Source organism: Anomaloglossus baeobatrachus, chromosome 2, assembly GCF_048569485.1.
Source record: "Anomaloglossus baeobatrachus isolate aAnoBae1 chromosome 2, aAnoBae1.hap1, whole genome shotgun sequence".
In the NCBI taxonomy this organism is placed as follows: Eukaryota; Metazoa; Chordata; class Amphibia; order Anura; family Aromobatidae; genus Anomaloglossus; species Anomaloglossus baeobatrachus.
In genome coordinates this window covers 193,681,451-193,687,450 of record NC_134354.1, presented here as the reverse complement: position 1 = coordinate 193,687,450, position 6,000 = coordinate 193,681,451, and the positions used below count along the sequence as shown (strand labels likewise).

The 6,000-nt window shown below is 47.3% G+C and overlaps 1 protein-coding gene across 1 annotated transcript in view; it reads left to right on the top strand.

Annotated features, from left to right (window-relative positions):
• The first annotated feature begins 609 nt into the window (after positions 1–609).
• LOC142291215 (mitochondrial glutamate carrier 1-like) overlaps positions 610–6,000 on the top strand; it is a 48,020-nt gene continuing 42,629 nt past the window's right edge. The window contains exon 1 of the mRNA XM_075335573.1: positions 610–672. The gene's annotated coding sequence lies outside the window, so the exon portion shown is untranslated. The remainder of the gene's footprint in view (positions 673–6,000) is intronic.

The following is a 6,000-nucleotide window of genomic DNA, read 5'->3' as shown; positions in this document are numbered from 1 at the left end:
TCCGCCCGACGCAGCGTCAAAATAACGACGCTGCGTTGTCCAACGGATGCAACGCTGACACTTGTGTTACAGTGCGTCATCCATACAAGTCTATGGAGAATAGCGCAGTGCATTAACGGACTGCGCTATTCTCCGTAGTGACGGACTGCGCTGAACGCAAGTGTGAAAGTAGCCTAACTGGTACAGCACTGTAATAATGGCCGCACAGCGAAAATCACTACATTTAGAGAAAACTTATGTATATAGTAGCTGGCGAAGGGCTGCACTGTTCACGGTATAGTCGCTATACGGCCACTCGCTTTCATGGTGAAGCTCAAGACAAAAAAAAAGTCTCATTTATCACCTTGTACTTAGTGGAAATTTCCATGTCCCAAAATGAGCCCTGACTGAGGCGCAGCCCCGCTCCCCTCCCCTCCCCCCTCGCTCCCCGCGCCCTCCCTCAGCGCTGCTCACAGCCCTGGGTGACACTTTGAATTCCGTACCCTGAGGGGCGTGTTCTAACCAGTATGACAGGTTTGTTGATTGGATGCTGACGCATTAACTTCAAGATTACGGACCGCGGATTGGTCCAGCAGTTCTTAGTCCCGCCCCCAGCAGTGAGGAGTTCTGGAGTCCTCTGTACACCTTCTTTCTGCCATATACCACCGAGCAGCGCGGAGCTCCACACAACAGGTACACGGAGGACGTCCTCTGTCACTGCGGCATTGTGGGTGATGTAAACTCTTCTGCGGGTCCCTAAGGGCCCAGTATTGTATTACATGAGCGCAGGGACCTCCCGTCTTCTGTCACTGCTGTATAGCCATGGGACGCCAGGGGTTAATTCTGCCACATCTTGTAGGAGCAGTGAGCAGAAGGTTGTAACTTCAGACTCCTATTGTCTCATGTATGCAGAAGACATGTTTCTACAGTTTTCAGAATGACTATTCTTCTCTTTTCAGAGTTCTGCATAAAGTTTAGGGGGTTTTCTGATTTCAGAGAATTGCACTCTTCTGCCTGTAATTAGTTTACATTTTTTTTAATGTTCTTTACTTACCCTCCCCAGGTCCAACCCTGAGTGTCTGCTGCTGTATGTCATGGTCTGTGGTGCATCCAATAACTGAGCTCAGCAGCTATCCCTGAATTTATGTCACAAGCTGCTGAGCTCACTGATTGGCTTTTCTGAGCTCACTGATTGGCAGCAGTGTTACCAATGTGTTATCAGCGCTGCAGACCATAACAAACGCATGGGGAAATTCAGGGCTGAACCCGGGGAGGGTGACATAAGAAAAACCCATTCACAGACATAATTGTATGAGTTTGGTTCAGGAAACAGACTAAAGTCAGATATGTCTGGGACATGATCAAACTCGGGTCTGCTGGATGCACCCATAGGCTATGATGTGAGCTTATACTATCTTTTAAAAAAAACTAAAAATAGATTGGCCACAACAATTGGACATTTAAATGTGACAAAAAGCGGAGCTGTCATCAGGTAAGTTGTTTCTTACAGAATTTATAGAATCCCCTGGTGATTGGCCAAGACTAGTCACATGGTTCAAATGCTGTTTTACTGTAAAAAGGGTGATACTCCCCATGTCAGCCAGCCTCCGATTAGCACGTTTCTACATAATGCCATACATGATGAAGATAAATGTCTATGTGCGGCAACAGGATCGTCCTGAATTCAAACAGCCAATGATATTTTTGTCCAGCCACTTCACCAATGCCTCCACCTTGTGCCAGTCATTGCACTGGTTACCCATTCGCTACAGCCTACAAAGCAAACTTATCTCTCTCACTCACAAAGCTCTGCACAGTTCTGCACCACTCTATATCTCCTCCCTCTGTCACCATACCCACACTGCCCATTCTGCAACTGATCTATGGCCTTGTTCACACGTAAATGCTGAAATTTCTGCAGCGATTTGGCAGCACATGTGCGCTTCAAATACTGTAGCTGCAGAAACACTGCGTAATGGGTGCAGTGTTTCAGCAAAATAAATGCCGATTTCATGCGCTATGGATGCTGGCTCTCCCATAGACAGAGTGGCAGCTGCTGCATTTGACTTGCTGCATTTTTGAACGCACGGATTTGGGTAAAATGTTTTGCATCCAAATCGCTGCATTCAAAAAAGCAACGTGCACACAAATTATGCACAATCTACATAGATTGTTCTGGGGACACAGCCCCCATGCATTTACACTGCAGTGCAATACGCAGCGTAAATGCATGCTATTACGCAACGTGCGCAGGAGCCCTAAGACTATCAGCCTTCAGAATGCAAACTTTGCGCCTCCAAGGCTTCTCTCGTGCTGTGCCAGTTTTCTGGAATGCACTACTAAAGACAATCCAACCAAAACCCATCACTTCAACTCACTAACCTACGGTAACTTGCCAATTCCTGACAAATCACCCACTTTTTAAAAACTTGACTGAGCCGACCGGCGGGATTGATATAAAAACACCAAAACATGTCAAATTTGTAAGCTACAGTGAGTTGCAGAAATAATTTTTATGACATTTCAAGCAGTTTTACGTCAGACGACTGATTGCTTAATGAATCTGGCTCGCAATGTTTTGCTACTTGGGAAGACGACCTAAAAAATAATTACTTCTGCATTCTTCCTGTTCTCTACCTCAAGGGTTGGAGAACCTCAAATACCCAGATAACGGCTGCTATCTATCTAGCATTGTGCTTTGGGGCTCATTCAGATAATCTGGACATGCTGCATTTTTCTTGCTGTGATTGTCATATAGTTTACCAATTGACGGATTTTTCAGATTATCAGACGCACTTTTTCTCCCAAAAATTTGGGAGGAAAATGAGGGCTGCATTTTATAATCTGAATGTTGTTTACCGGAGGTGGTGGAGAGGAGTTGCAGGAGCAATGCTGTGGGCCGCGGGTGCTCTGCTGGGGCTGCAGGCGCCATGCTGTGCTGAAACTGTCAGCGGTCCGGATTTCAAATTATGACACCCAGAGTAGGCGCGTTTGTAGATGGAGCTCTCGGCTCAAGATCTTATCTGTGCACACGCCGCTTCCGGCCCATTGATCTCCCAGCAGCAGACTTAAGGAAAATGGCGACCGAACGTGTCTCATGTGCAGATGAGATGTTGAGCCGAGAGCTCCGTCTGCGTATGCGCTGACTCCGGGTGCCAATTATTTGAAGCCCGCACAACTGATAGTTTCTGGAAGTTGCCTGCTTCACTGCGTCTGCAGTGAGCATCAGGGACACTCGCCGCACCACCCGCAGCATTGCCCTACTCCACCTCTACCTCCTGTAACCCCGCTCCACCACCGCTGCTGCCTGCTCCAAGTAAGACACCACCAGATTGTAAGACTGCCCCCCCTTTTCCTCTCAATTTGGGGTGCGTCTTATAATTTGTGCATTGTACATTGAAAGACATAAAATTTACTTAATTCTATTAACTATAATCTTGTGGATTTCTGCAAATTTTTCCTGCAGTAAAATGATTTCTCATGACTATGTCCTAAGACCCAGGGACTTACTGTACACCATAGGCAGAGTAGTCTCCATGTGTGTCACATTGAATGTAGTAAAGCGTATATACATAAGTGTAACAGTGACCTGATGTATACTCTGTTGGAATGTGCCATGTAACTTCCAGAGGAGTACCATATATAGAGCTGGGAAGCATTTTGGGAATTTGGGGTACAGTAACCAAACAGACCAGCATAATACAACAGGGTTGGATTACAGTAGACTCTCTGGTAGAATCAGGAAAGCCCACTAACCATTCTCTTAACATAGGTACAAAACCAGTAATGACGAAGGATGTAATTAAAATTTACTTCAGTCTGTAAAATATTACAGTGTATATTTTTTCAAGCGTTCTGGAGGTCTTTGTGGCTGTTAGGACCAGGAGGACGGGTAGGCCCAGGAGGTGGATCCACTGGGCTGAACACCTCACCGAGGGCAAGGTGCCCGGTAGCCGGAGCACTACGGGTAGCAGGACAGTCCGTTCAGAGGAGTGGAGTGAAGAAGTCCCTGGGACCACGGAGTCTCTGAAGGTAGTCCGGGTGACGGAGCTCAGGTTCAGAGGCCGAGATGATGTCAGGCAGAATCCGGAACCAACGGAGCGAGGAGGTGGGTCACCACACGGATCCAGGGATCGGAGATGGTATGGACTGACGAGATGGCGGACAGTCACCGTTCGGGGTTCGGGAATCGTCAGGACCGGTTGGCGAGACAGGATTGACTCTACAAGAGAGATAGGTATGTATGGAACAAGACACAGGGAGACCTGACTCCTAGCTTAGCAAACACGAAGAACAGGCCCCGCCCACTTGGAAAGGATCCCCCTATATACCCTGTACCTGATTCTTCAATATCCTGTTGGAGGACACTGGCCCTTTAAGAGAGGGTCAATGACCGCGCGCGTGCCCTAATGCGCATGCGCGAGGCCCGGGTGCCAGAAGCCAGAGCGGGGAGCGGTGCACAGGAGGCAGGAGTGCCAGGCTGGCTCAGAGTTGCCGACGGGCGCCGGGAGCGGGGACCGGGCTGCCTGAAGACCGCAGGTGATGGGGCATGGAGGCTGTGGAGCGGGGGACCGGGAAGCATGGCACGGGAGCGACGGAGCGTGACATGACAGCGGGGAAGCGTGGCAGGGAAGCATGGCAGGGGAGCCGGGGAGAATGGCAGGGGAGCCGGGGAGCATGGCCGAGGAGCCGGGGAGCGTGACAGTGGCCATATGGTGGAAATTTCTATTAAGGTATGTATGTTCACACAAACTTTTTTGCCCCATGTTAGTTTTTCTAGATGAAAAATCTGCATTAAAAAAACTGCAAAAAAAACGTTTTTGGCACATTTTGTTGGCAACTTATATTTGTGTATTTTTTTTTTTAGTTTTGCTTGTTTTTAAGGCAGAAACTCCTAGAGAATTTACATGCTGCTGCTTTTTCCATGCTGAAGAAAACATGGACAAAAAACAGCATTATGCCCCCACTGAGTTTTTTTTTTTCCCTTGGAAATCAATAAAAAGCATATTTATGAGCATTTAGCCTTTCCTGACTGAGCAATTTACTGTTTTTTTGTGTGCTTATATTCCCTCATCTATTTCCGACGTAATCCACATGAGGTCCCACAACAATTCGAGCTCTGCTACATCTGAAGCTCACAGTGAGTGCCAAAGAACTTGACTGCCCGCAGTGAGGTTCAAGCAGAGACTGCGTTAGCCGCACGATGAGCAGTGATGTCACTCAGGTTATTTGCAGACACAAATGGAGGAACTTTGGAACCTAGAGATGTGACCTTAAATCACCTGAGTGAAGTCACCGCTGATCATGCAGCTCACTCAGTCTCTGCTTGCATCTCACAGCGGGCTGTCATGTTCTATGGTGCTTGCTGTGAGCTTTAGATGTAGCAGAGCTAGAAGAGTCATGTACCCTTGTGTGGATTATGTCGGACTTGTAGGGGTATTTTTGGGGTTAAAGTGGTGAAACGGCTTTTTTTTTGTATTTTATTTCAAATAAAGGATTATTTTCAGTGTTTGTGTTTATTTACTTTCCCTTACAGATTAGTGATGGGGGTGAGGTCTCATAGACGCATCCTGTTACTAATATAGGGCTAAGTGGCAGCTGTGGGCTGCCATTAACCTTTATATTACCCTGATTGCCACTTCACCAGGGCAATCGGGAAGAACAGGGTAAAGTACTGGGATTGCCTTTCTTCACCACAAAGGAATAAGAAAATAGCCCTCTGTTTGAGTAAGGCTACTCTCCCACTTGCTTTTAACACGGACAAGTGCAATCCAATAAAACATTGGGTTGCACTTGCACCAGTGTTAAACAATGAGGCAGTATCCACATTTTGAAACGGCATGAGAAAAGAAATTACAGCATGCTGCGTTTGGCAGCGAGTCTCGTATCACACGCATCTATGCAAGTCTATGGGTGCATGTGAAACATTGGACTGCACTCGGATGTCATCCGATATATGCAGAGACAGGCAGCAGGGAAGATGGAGATATTAATCTCTCCATCTTCTCCTCACATGTGACC